At 39.8% G+C, this 13,511-nt stretch overlaps 1 long non-coding RNA gene across 1 annotated transcript in view; it reads right to left on the bottom strand.

Annotated features, from left to right (window-relative positions):
- Positions 1-452: 452 nt before the first annotated feature.
- Positions 453-13,511, bottom strand: part of LOC139078583 (uncharacterized) — a 354,388-nt gene continuing 341,329 nt past the window's right edge. Inside the window, exons 2-4 of the long non-coding RNA XR_011531598.1 lie at positions 6,312-6,401; positions 2,218-2,271; positions 453-924 (exon numbers count right to left, since the gene is read on the bottom strand). This is a non-coding gene — a long non-coding RNA (uncharacterized lncRNA). The remainder of the gene's footprint in view (positions 925-2,217; positions 2,272-6,311; positions 6,402-13,511) is intronic.

Here is a 13,511-nt window from a genome sequence, read left to right on the forward strand (position 1 = left end):
TCTTAATGCATTGTTATTGCTTTATTGATTGGAATCGATCTTTTCTCTTGTTCATTTTCGTAGGTGCTCCCAGTGTGAGAGCGATTGTGAAAACTGCAAAATATCTCCTACTCACATATTTATTTTCATAGCAATCTCCACTCTTGCTATAATGTGTTTTAGACCAAATATGAATTATTTTGGAAAGCTGGTAATAATTCTTTTGCCTCCCAGGTAATCTTTCTAGCTTATTGAATTTAAATGCTTATGGTTGAGAAAATAGATATTTCTTGTATATACATATTTTATATAAATATATAATATTATATATACACATGCACGTATGTATATATAAACCATATAAATCTGTGGTTTATATGACTAGGAATTCCCTATTGAGAATAGCTGAACAAACTTTTCATTTGAAAGATCACTATAATGATGACGGACATTAAAAACCACAGAGAGGGCTTCAGAGCACAGGCAAGAGGACGTTTAATGCACAGATCATTTCTAGGTGTTATAGACAGATGAAAAGGCACTAGCTAGAAGAGGAAGGTGGAAATTTTGGTTGGTGGGCAAAATTAACAATAGTATTTTCACAACCATTGTTCTCTGTTTGAATCCATGCTTTTCTTCCGACTTTCTGAAAACACCAGGCTTCATTCATCTGTTGGCTCTGTTTGCGGTTTGCAGAGGTGTCATTGTTCTTAGCCACATCCTGTTTTCCCTTAGATGGCCTTTTAGGTTCAGTGGGAGTAACCAGAGGGTCAACTTTGTTGTCTTTTATGGTGGAGAAAAACACTGTGTAGTTCAGGGAAATCAGAGTCCATCTTTAAACTGCTCCTTTGAGTTTGCAATTTGGAAAATGGACTTCACTTCCCACTAACAGTAATTGCTGTAAAAACTCATGGACACTAGATTGGTGGATGGCATTTTTCAAATCTAGAAGGAGGCAGAATTATTTGTGGTCAGTAGTAGTCAGTTTTCATTTAAGTATAAATCAGTTCTCAATTTATCCTTCTCTCAAAATGGTGACCTGCCTCAAAAAATATCTGGGGAAGAGGAGTTTGCCTTATTTCTACGAGACTTTCTCCTGGTATCCTATCTCAGCTGAGGGGCACTGTGATCAGCACCCCTGTGCTAGCTATAGGATGAACTTATAAAAAGTATGTAAACATGGGGTGGGTCTCTTCATTCTTATGCCACATCCCTGCCTTCTCTCACCACTCCACAAAGTTGTTTTAGACATTAAAATACGAGTGATCGTATTTAAAACTGTACACAACAGGGACCAGCCCCATGGCCTAGTGGTTAAGTTTGGCATGGTTTGCTTCGGTGGCCTGCCTTCAGTTCTGGGCATGGATGTACACCACTTGTCGGTGGCCATGCTGTGGCGGCAACCCACATAGAAAATAGATGAAGATTGGCACAGATGTTAGTTCAGGGCGAATCTTCCTCAGCTAAAAAGAAAAAAAAAAAAAGAAAGAAAGAAAAGGAAAAAAACTGTACATGACATCTGATTATCCTCATAGTTCATGAACAAGAACCCACAGAGTTTAAAGTAATCTGTTGGCATCCTCTCCTGGGTGCATGTAAATTTTATTTTTTGAAAGATCTTATTTTTCCTTTTATTTCTCCCAAAGCCCCCTGGTACATAGTCGTATATTTTTAGTTGTGGGTCCTTCCAGTTGTGGCATGTGGGACACCGCCTCAGCATGGCCTGACGAGTGGCGCCATGTCCGCACCCAGGACTTGAATGGACAAAACCCTGGGCCACTGAAGTAGAGCGCGTGAACTTAACCACTCGGCCACAGGACCGGCCCCTAGGTGCATGTAAACTTTGCAGCACTGCCTTCAGGTCTGTGACTTCCTCATCTAGCTTAAGGAAACTCCAGCGCACATTCTTGGTCTAGCCTCTCATCCATCTCATTCCTCCCATCGTGCATTTCTTAATCTGAGTTAAGTACCTAGTTAAGTATCCAGTACCCAGTGGGATACTTTGCCTCTCCAAATTTGTGTAGAACAGACCAAAGTGGCCATTGTCTACCCAAAGCAAGCCCTTTGGATATCTGTCCACCAGAGAAAGTTTTAGATGTCTTTTATTTTTCTAAATGTCCAACAGGAACTCCTGGGTCAAACTCATATTTCTCCCAAAGACTAATATTAATTTTCAGATTGTTCCATCTTGATCCTTAAAGAGAATTTTTTTGACTCATCCTATAACCTGCAAGTTACCATATTATTATGATCAGTTCCTTTCTTTTGATCCCTCCAAACTTCTCAAGTCTCCTGCAAATGCAAAACAAAAAAACAAATTAAAAATTCCAATACCTCGTAACCGCTCCTCCTCTGGTTATGTACAGACTCAGCCGCAGCTTTGGAATTCCATGCCTAGTTTCTGACTGGCTGGGTATGGTTATATGTTTTCCTTTTTCCAGTTACATTTGCAAGGAAAGCTGTTTGTGAGTTTGGACGGTTTACAACAGATTAATTCCTGTTTGCTTCATGGTATATGGACAGAGGATTAAGCTTGAAATGAGAAGGCCTTGGTGAAAAATCCAGCTTAACTCTTTCCTTGCTGTTTGATTGTACAGAGTTTTCTTAAATCCTAGCGATCCAGTTTCCTTTTGTATCAAATGTGACTAATATCTTGCTTGTCCTATGGGTATGTTAAGGTTAAATCGGATCATTTAAGTGAGAATAGTTAACGTAACTCTCAGGATATGATAAGGGCTCCATAAGCGTCAAATAGTGAATCTATATCTGGTTTTGCTATATAATGATAGGTTATTACCAACTTTATGAACAACCAAACTTTAAATGAGATTGCTAATGACTTGCGAGACTGACTATATTTTCATTTTCTCCCTAATTGGAAGGCCATGTTGCATTAAAGCTTTTACTCTTACACGTGTCTTTTTTCTTTAGAATTTCACCAACAATATTAACTGATGGGATACTAAGTGATTCTAGCGCATGGGTGGGTACTAGGTTATCATCATTTCACTTGAACTTTTATGTAGGGACTATTCTGGGAACACGTTATTAATTTTCCTTATTTGCTATATATAATGACAAGAATAGTCCCCATTTATTGAGCCCATAAATAACTGTGGTTATGTGGCTGGAAGATTAAGTACTTAATATACATTATCTCATGTAATCCCCACTCCAATGCTATGATGCTGAAAACATTAACATCAGTCTGCAGATTGGGAATCTGATACTCGGAGAAATTAAATAGCTGGCACAAGGTTTAGCAGCTACAAAGCAGAGGGCTTTATTTGAAGCCACTTCTGACACCTATGCTAGAGCGTTCAATAACTACACTATACCTATCTTGTGCTATCTCAATAATTTCCTTTGACAATATTATCGTCACATAATAAGTGATTCTGCCTTATCACATCCTAGCCCAGTTGACTCCCTGCTCCGCTGTCTCCTGTGCATGGTGCTGCCCATGGTAATCAGCTTTGCCTCTGTATTTTCCTGAAGAGAGGTCTCCTTACCCAGTGCTTCCTCTCTGGGTTCCTCAATCTAAATGTAGATTATAGTTGTCACGCAGGACTGTGCAGGTTAGAATCCTGTCTTTAACAATATCTGAGTGAGACCTTTGAACTAGAGATATTATAAGACAACAGCAAAAAAAATCAGTTGAGGATGAACCCGTGCTCTGATATAAAGTTCAAGCTTGAGCAAAATTGTAACAAACCAGGCTGACATGGCGACACAACTACAACCCACTGGGAGTTGGTAAAATGCTAGCCAAATGTGACTGACAAATCTCTCTCTCTTCCTTGGTCTTCTAAAAAAATCCTCTTTCCCTGGTGTTTGTGTCCTTCTTAGTTTTCTGTTGATCTTCTTCTGTGATGATCCAAATGCTACGTTCTTCTATCAGGACTTCTACAGCGAGTGAGGCAAATCCTCTTTAGAGCAGTTAGTCAAAGCTCAGGCTTTGAATGCAATTGCTTCATGAAGTTTTTACATAGCTCTGATTGTTTCTATCTGCCTTTGCTCACATCTTCAAGGTTCACTTTCTTGTAATGCCTACTGTAGTTCCTTGCTATCTGAAAATGGTTTCTATTTCTCAGATCTTATGAGCTGGCTATGGCAGCAGTCAGAAAGACCACCCTGACTCCAGCAGTAAGGGACAGTTTCCCCCATTGTTCATAAATGTTTTATTCCATTCTGTTTCCTGTATCTCAGTGTCAGAAACTCCCTCTGTTTACAGAAGCCTGGGACATTGGGTTATTTCGCTTGACCGTGTTCCCCACTGAGTGCACTGTATTATCACGTAAAGATCCCTAAGCTAGTCTATGTTACAACTCTTTCAGCTATAATGTAATTTAAATTTAAGAGACACAACTGAACAAAACTGAGTGTTTATCCACTTGGGAATAGGATAGGCCTTTATAAACATTTAGGCAAATTAATGAAAAGATGGATTAATAAATTTGGCTACATAAAAACTTAAGCTTTCTGTGTAACAGCAGCATCAACAAAATAGTCATAAACAAAATAATTAGGCAAATGAAAAACTGGCATAATATTTGCCACTTTGAATATGTGAGTTATAAGAAATTAATGAGAAAAATACAAATGTGTTGGGAGAAAATTGTCAAAGACCGTGAAGAGGCAACGAACCAAAAAAGAAACTTTAATATACTAAATATATGAAAAATGTTTAACTCTATTAGAAATTAGGGAAATAAAAATATTTCACTTATCAAAATAGAAGTATACAAAAATGTATGTATCCATGTGTATATCTGTAAGGGCAGAGACTTATGGGCATTTACCCTGCTGGTGACAATGACATTGGCACAAGTTTTCTGGATACCATTTTGGAAATAGATTTCCAATCTCTATATATGCTTTTGCCACTTCATCCAGTAATTCACTCTAAAAGACTATCCTAAGGAAAGAAGCTGGGGTTTACACAAAGATTCATGTAGACAAATGTGAATTGCAGAGTGGAGTATAACAGCAAAAAATTGAAAATAATATGTGTACAGAGGAAAATAAAAGAGTTGGGAAAGAAATTATGTATGTACGTAAGAGGGAATAATCTGCAGCAACTTCAATATTGTTGTGCTTTACAACAATATTTGGTGATATAGGAGAATGCTGACTAACTTGCTAAGTGAGAAGAGATGCTACACATTAGTATGTGCAATATGATGCTCATTGGAGGAAATTACAAATATATGTATGAATATGCACAGAAAAGAAATGAATATTCCAAAATATTATTAACAATGAACATTTAGTGGGAATCGGGATTTAGGAGTGATTTTTATTTTTTGGTTATACTGGTTTTCATCAATGGCCATATATGACCTGGAAAAAGATTAATATTTTTAAAAATAAATTTTTGCAGCCTTTTTTACCCTATCAAAATAACTAGGATATAATGTACTTTAGATGGAGTATTTTCCTTACTTGTTGTCCAGATATTTTAATTTACATTTCTAGTCATAAATCTATTCTTCTTTTGTTTCCAGAATGTGTTCATGAATCTGTATTTCTCAGTCAGAACTCAGAGAAAAGATTAAAGGCAGTCATTACCTTCTTTTCTTTTTACACAGGCAGCAACATTTATTTTTAATGGTTCTATTTTAAATCCCTGTTGTTAGAAACATTTATTTAACCTCTAACTCCGCTCTCCGGAGACATTTGTGTTTATATCAGGTTGGACCTTGACCTTCACAACCTCACACTCAGGGGAAATTTGTTGTTGTTGTTGTTGTTGTGCTTTCAAAAAGATTTGATTGAAACTGGTTTGGCTCATTCTTTTAGGTTTGGAAATAGCCAAAAGCAATTCTACTTTGGACTATTTGAGGAGACTTTATTTTTCCCTCCTCTGGTGTAAAAAGATTTCATTATGAAAGTGACATTCTACAGACAGCGAATAAAGAATGTGTGAAAGCGTTCCCCCTCAAGCTTGAGTGGTAAAAATCGTCTATTGCCATTGCCTGCAACTTGTCACTTCTCTCCTGTTTCCTTGGAGGCATAGAGGCATGCAGAGTGGCGCGGCAGACAGTGTCTTCATTGTCCTCCAGATAATTTGATAGGACTAGGCTTGGTGTCTAGTTTCAGGCAACTAGCATCTGGTCGCTTCCCATAGAGACACTCTTAGATACTTCTAGAGGATTTTGGAAGAGATATAAAGACCTTTACTCCACCTTCTAGAGAATGCCAGGAGTAGGTACAGATGTTTGTCACTTATTCCATGGAAAGTGAGACTAGTGTAGTTATGGGAAGAGTTTTTAGGTATGTGCAGGGAAAAGTGTAAGAAGAAAGAATGAGTCTAAATAATTTCCACTCACCTCTATATCCTCCTTCAACATCTGGGCTCTGAGAGAATATTCTGAAGGTTTCCACTCAGCTCCGGTTTTCCCATGTATCACAGACCACTCCTGAGGATACATGAGAATAACAGAGGCCACAACAGACACATTACTCAGATCCCCAGTCCCTGTTGTGAGATCCCCTGACCAATTATTACTGAGAATGTTTCACATGGACTCAGATACGTAGTCCTCTCAGTTACCACATGGGGCTCATATTTTTTTCTCCTTACTTCTGCTCCTGTGGCAATGTTTCTCTAAGGCCTTTGATGACCTTGAAGACTTAGTGCCAATGTCAGTTGAACAATTATTGCTGACCATGCAAAGACAACTGCTGCCTGCATTGAGGGTGCTAGCGCTCCCAGGACTGAGCACTTTGTCATCATGTTAAATGCTCAAGCTATGCACGTAGACAACCGAGGCTCCCCAGTTTACTACCTGGGTGACCTTGGATAAATGCTTACTCTATCTGGCAGAGGTTGCTAGCGGCAGTGATTGCCTCCCACTATCAACAGAATTCAGAGCAATATGCCCAGCAAAAACACAACATTCACCAAGCTCTTGGGCAGCTGAGTGTGGCCATGTGGCAATTTTGGCTATGCTAGAAATGATGTTTGGGACTTTTAGGCGAGACTAACTAAAGGGAAAGAGATGAGTGCCCTGGATTTCTGCCTCATTTGCTGCCTGGAAATGCAAATGTGAGGCTGAAGCTCCAGCAGCCGTCTTGGATCGTGAGCTGGTTTTAGGAACGGACGTCATTTATTGAAGATTGCAGAGAGGAAACAAAGAAGCCTGGAGGCCCCATCATGCACCCTGGATAGCTACCTTCAGGAATCTTTTACATAGGAGAAAAATAACTTCCCAATGCACCCTGGATAGCTACCTTCAGGAATCTTTTACATAGGAGAAAAATAACTTCCCAATTTGTGTAAACTGTTGTCATTTTGGTCTTTCCTGTAATATGCAGCCAAACCTAATCCTAACTAGTATATCTCTGTTTAATTATCTAGAAAAGGAGGACAAATAGCAGTACAATGGGGTTATTGTAAGGACAAAATGAAGTAATACAGGTAAAGCATTTTTTGAGCTCAATAAAGCTTAGATACTATCACTAAATAAAAGCTTAGTTTGCCCTTAATAAAAGTTAAATATTATAACTTGAATGAAAGCTTAGATTCTATGAGTCCAGTCTTCAAATGGAATTGTATGTGAAAAACATGGTCTGGCCACAAAAATAATTAAAAGCAATTTAAATTTTAATTGGAGTTACTAAAAAATATCAACATGGATCCAATCTGAAATTCAGAGAGACTTTATTTTAAATGGAGAAAGTTCTTTTTCTGTTAGTTATTTCGAAAATAATTTCAAACTTACAAAAATTTGCCAAAATAGTACAGAAAACTCCTTTAACTTATTCACCCAGATTTTCCAAATGTTAACATGCTATTGCATTTCCATAAGTCACTCACTTGTACACCCATTATCATTAGTTTTCTTCTTGAACTTTTTGAAAGAAAACCATAAAATGACACCCCATAACCCTGAGACACTCCGAACTGTGTTTCCCAAAGAAGGGTGGTCTCCTAAGTAATCAGCATACAACACTCCAAATCAGGAAATCTACATTGATACAACATTACCATCCATCCATGGGCCCAAATTTCAGCGACTGACCCAATAATATCTCATATTCCTTTCTGATCCAGGTTCCCAACCAGAAATATTTGAGCATTTAGTTATGAGGTATCTTCAGATAACTTCAACCTGGAACAATTTCTTAGAGTTTCTGTTTTTCATGTTCGTGACAGTTTTAAAGAATACAAGTCTTTAATTTTCTATCTTGCCCCTCAACCTGGGTTCATATGATATTTCCTCATGACCAGACTCAGATCTTGCATTCTTTTTAGATTTCTTTTTTTTTTTTTTGGTGAGGAAGATTGTCCCTGAGCTAACATCTGTGCCAGTCTTCCTCTATTTTGTATGTGGGATGCCATCAGAGCATGGCTTGATGAGTGGTGTGTGGGTCCACGCCCGGGATCGGAACTCCTAAACTATGGACTGCCAAAGTGGAGCGCACGAACTTAACCACTATGCCACCGAGCCATCCCCCAGATCTTGCATTCTTGACAGGAAATCATGCAAGTGATGCTGTGCTCTTCTTAGTGCATCAAAACAAGACCGACACATCCATCACTGGGGATATTAATTGTGGTCACCTGATTATATTGGTATCTGTCAACTTTCTCCCACTTAAAGTCACAATTTTGTTCTTTACAAGTGATTATTAATATATTATAGAGAGGGATCATGAAGTTATTCCGATATCTGTGTCTCATCAAATCTCCATCATTAGCTCTAGCAAATTCTAAAGACTTGTCTGAATCGACCACCTCTGTAATGTTTGCCCAGTGGTGGTTCTCTATTTACATCATTCCTTTTATGTTTATTCATTGGAATCCTTCTCTGAGGAAGAGCTTTCTCTTCTCCTCCATTGATTTATGTATTTACATCTGTCAGCTCCTTATTTTGGCACCTATGTCCTTTTGATATGTGTCCATCATTTGTTGAACATTTCCTTATTTTCTGAAAAAACAATATATTCCAAGCTCATTTTATACTTTTCCTATCCCAGTCCTGGAAATTATAATTTCTTCAAGGAGCCCTGGTTCTTTTTTAGTAGAGGTGGGTAGGCAGAAGCTAAGATCTAGGTGCTTAGTATGTTCATTATATTGTATACTGGGATGCCATTTCTTCTGGATCTTCTCAGTGGACAGAGCTGGGAAATACATGTGTAAATATGTACATATAACTGTAAATACATATACATATATATTATATAAATATTCTCCCACATTCATCTTAATTTCTATACCTATCTGTGTGTATATATTTGTCACAAACACATGTCTAGTTGACATATGTATATGTATACGTGTGCATATGTGCACACATATATATAAACAGACCATGAGTTCATAATGATACCATACCTCCAATTCCAGTTGAACACCTTAGTCTTCTTTCTACTCTTTCTCCTTTCCCCGTTTGTAAATATCTTCCCAAGAAGTGAGAAATTTGGTTTCCATTATCCTTAAAATATTGAATTATTTGCTCAAATTGCTTATTTACTCAATGTAGCCAGTCCTCCCACCACAGTGGCCATTTCCTCAACCTACCATCTCTGCTCCCACCCTGCCACAGCCTGTATCCTTGATGGACTTGCTGACCTGTGCTGCAGAGAAGGGAAGGAAGGGAGGCGAAATGGGGAGGGAAGGGGCAGCAGCACTTTTTAATCTCTTATCCTCATTCCTTTTGCTCATGACATTTCTCACACCCTGCATCTGCCCTGAAGGGGCGACATCCCGTGTAAAGCACACCAGCATACATTAATAGGAGTTTTTTTGCACACTTTGCAAAAATGTAGTAGTAGTTTTTGGGAAAAAAAGCTTAATTTCCCAAACTCCTTGCATTTTAAATCAAATATAATAGATAGACTTCATTTTGCACTAAATGTAGTGCTAGAGAAGTTGACCTTGACTGCAAAGCTCTTCCACTGCCAGCGAGAGTTAAATGCATGAAGGTAAATGCAGGATTTCATGTTCCTACTTCAGGCAAAGCCATAGGGGGTGTGTGTATGTATGGGTGTGTGTGTGTGATTGCTCAGTTGTTCTCTTAGCTGTATCTTCCACCATCTGAAAGTTTTGGACAAAATCAATGCTGAAAAAGCATATCGTCAAGAAAATGCTGTATGTTGTATTTTCTCAACTAGACCAGGCAGACCCTTTTCCAAAGAATGAAAAAGTCCCCTCATTCATTGTGCAAATTCTTATCCAAACTTTGACCCACAGCACATGTTAACTCTGTAGCAATTGTTGACCTGTAATTTTTCTTCTTTTACTGGGCACATAACTTGACTACGTTTCCCAGCCTCCCTTGCAGTTCACTAGGCCAAAGGAGTGCAGGTGAGTGATGTACCCCAATCACCTCCAAGCTGAGCCCATAAAAGTCTTGGTGCAATGCTCCCAGTTGTCTGTCTTCCCTCACATGCTGGCCAAATGCACAGCATCCAGCAGAGGACTCCAAAGCCTGATGGCAGAGCCACTAGAGGGAAAGAACCTGGTTCCTGCTTGGGGCAGAGTCCACACAACCCCACAACCTCTTCCCTCCTAATCTGCTCAGGACTGGGAAGGGTGTGAGCAGTGGGCCTTGGTGGCTGAGATATGGTAGTGGTAGTATTTGTTATAACAGTTAGCCTCCCCTGATTAACAAAATTTCCCAAACAAACGTGATATGGGTTCCTAATAGGAATGAATCACAGACAATACTCACTAATGGATAGATTACCTGAGCGGCAGTGTATGGCAAAGCTTGACTGACGGAACAAGATGTTTTATTTTACGTCACCATGGAAGCTTCCTTCAATTTCAGTGAGGAAAGTTGCAATACGTTTTAAGGCTTTCAAGTTTTGCAACTACAGCTTCAAACAAGACACTCAGACACGTCAACTTCAATTGTGATACGTGACTCTACTGGAAAGTGGCAAGTGAACCAGTGGTGGTCCCTTTCACGAGCCAGCATACTGATTCGTGGATCTATTTCAGGTCTGCTCAAATATAAACACTAGTTAATGTTACTGTAACACATCTTTGAGTTGCAGAAGGGTTAATAGTCTTTCCTGTATGTCTAGTTTATTAGCAAGAACGATTAAATAGCAGGGAGGACGAAAGTCCAAATCACGAAGGCATTTCCTTTCTTCAGAAAGAGCTTCTAGCCATGAAAGGTGGATTTATTTGCATTTGCACTCTTGTCCAAGAAATGAGGAGAATGACCAAGACATCACCTCTCTGGATGCATGAGTCCTTTGTGCTGCTCTGCCCAGTTGGGATGCTCCTAGTCGCTTTTTAATCCCTGGTCCCTTTACTTCTTGGATTGGGCCCTGGGGCATTCTCTGAGGAGGGCCCTTGACACTGGAAATTCCTCCTTTTGGTTGATCAAAGCTGGTGCCGCCTGACCCCACCCCAGGAAGTGGTGGCAGACACATCTGTTCAGTCTGGCTTCCTGCCAACAGGGGATTTAGTCTCTCGGGTGAGTGGGGAGAGGGACTTTTATGTCCGGAGGGGATTTATTGTTGGCTGATGGGGTGTGGCGAGTGTGAAGGGTGGGAACCACTTCAGCTCCGTGGCTGGGTTGTCTGACTTTTTGTGCAGCAGGGTTTAATCTTTGTCTGTGGGTTCCAGGACTTTTGTGAAGGGCAAGTGCTGAATCGGTGAACTTTAACGATAAATTGAAAAACTTTTGGGGGAGTAAAGTATAGATTTGCAAAAAGCAAGGAGCTGAAAGTGAAGGTTTGCTGAGTATACACAGGAAGATGCTGTTTAGAATTGAACAATTGGAGATACAATTCTGCCAGTCCTCATTAGTTAGCTAGCATAGCCCCACAGACCAAAGGGAGGAAGGGAAATAGAGGCTGGGCCGCTCGGTGTTCGGAAATTGTGGCTTTCACGAAGGGGAGGTCATTGGACTTCTTCACATCTCTGTGTCTTCATAGCAACAATTTCCATAACACTAAAATCACACATCGAATTCTGTAAAACACTCCCTGTTTTGTGGTATTATTCTATGTTAAGAAAGGAGGAGCATAGCATGATGTGGTACTGGTCCAGGAACATGCAGTGCCTAGAGTACTAAGGTTGCCAGATAAAAGAATTCCAGAATACGGTCCTGAGCACAACACTGTACCAATGATTCAGGATGTGAACAAGAAAGAAATGTCATGGGGATTGATTGAGTTCGATTTCAAAAGTTAAGAGAAAGCTAGCATTTTGCACTTTAAAGAATCCTTTATCTTTCTTACCTTTATCTTTTCTTATATTATTTTCTAAGACTGCTAGAGCCAGAGATTTTGCCTAGGTCTCAACCATCTGCCCCTTCATCAGTTTTATCTACTGAACGATTGTAGAGTAGCTTCTATGCCCACTGCTGGGCCATATGATGAGGTCTGTACAAAAGAAATATAAGTTATAGTCTCTGCCCTCCATATAGCAGGAGTTCCTGTTTGAAGCCTCAATCTAAGAATGGCAGGGCCACAGCCCATCTGTAAAGTAGGAAAAGACACTCTCCTAGGGGGTCATGGTCATGGTTGTGTAGACTGGTGAGTGGAGTGTGTGAGCTGCATTTCAGCCCTCACTGGTCCTTTAGTCTTTGCCCCACACATCCTTGTGTGCTTTGGGTTCCATCATATCTCATGGATATGGAGCATCATATCTTATGGAGCTGTGGGATATGTCTGTCAGGAATCTCAGTCCTGAGGGATCAAAATCTGGTCAATAAATCATCCTAAGGGAAGAGAAATTAAAAGCAGACAACTTTAATCTAAGAGCTACGCATCACAGTAGAATAGTCTGGGACATTCCAAAGGCAGCATGGTGTCTGTCCCTAGCCTGCCACTCTGGGAGTAGCAAACTGAAAGAGCTGTTTCAACAAAAAATGTTCAAGTGGGAGGACAAGGGAGCCCTTCTTTGGGTCTTCTATATTAGAATATGGAACAGGCCAGGTGGCGGTGGGGAGGGTGTGGTGGCTTTAGCATTGGAATGGCCTCAGCAAGTTTCATCCAGCAGCCTGAGAAGTTTCAGTACAGATCAGCTACAGAAGTTGGAGGCTCTGAGATGGCCTCAGAGGGGCTGAGTGACAACTTCTCTGGCATGAGATCAGTGAGGGAGAGTGGGAAATGTGAACCCCCTTTATCAGCATACATGCACTCTTTGGAGAATTCCAGAAATACCTGGGAGAGGGGGAGATATTTCAAAAAGGAATCAAATTCCTCAAATTGTGAGCTGAGAAAGAGTCATAAGAATACTATTTGTTGCTGTTATCGTGATGTTCTTGTTAAGTACTATCGTTCACCCAGAGTTGAACTGGGAAAACAGGATAGCAAATGCATATACGAAAATGTGAAGTAACGTTGCATACCACTCCAGGATAACTTTTCCTGCCACAGGGGGTGGAGTACAAGATGGTAATTGGTTGCAAAATTCAAGTCAACGTTAGTATCATAAATTCCACTTGAGTCAGGTCTCACTAGTTGGGGATGATAGAGTGTACAGGGAGGTAAGCAACTTCCAACAATTAATAATTGGAGATTTCTGGGCAGTACTCTTAAATTTCTATTTCAGCAAAGAA

Source organism: Equus przewalskii, chromosome 22 (assembly GCF_037783145.1).
Source record: "Equus przewalskii isolate Varuska chromosome 22, EquPr2, whole genome shotgun sequence".
NCBI classification, from domain to species: Eukaryota; Metazoa; Chordata; class Mammalia; order Perissodactyla; family Equidae; genus Equus; species Equus przewalskii.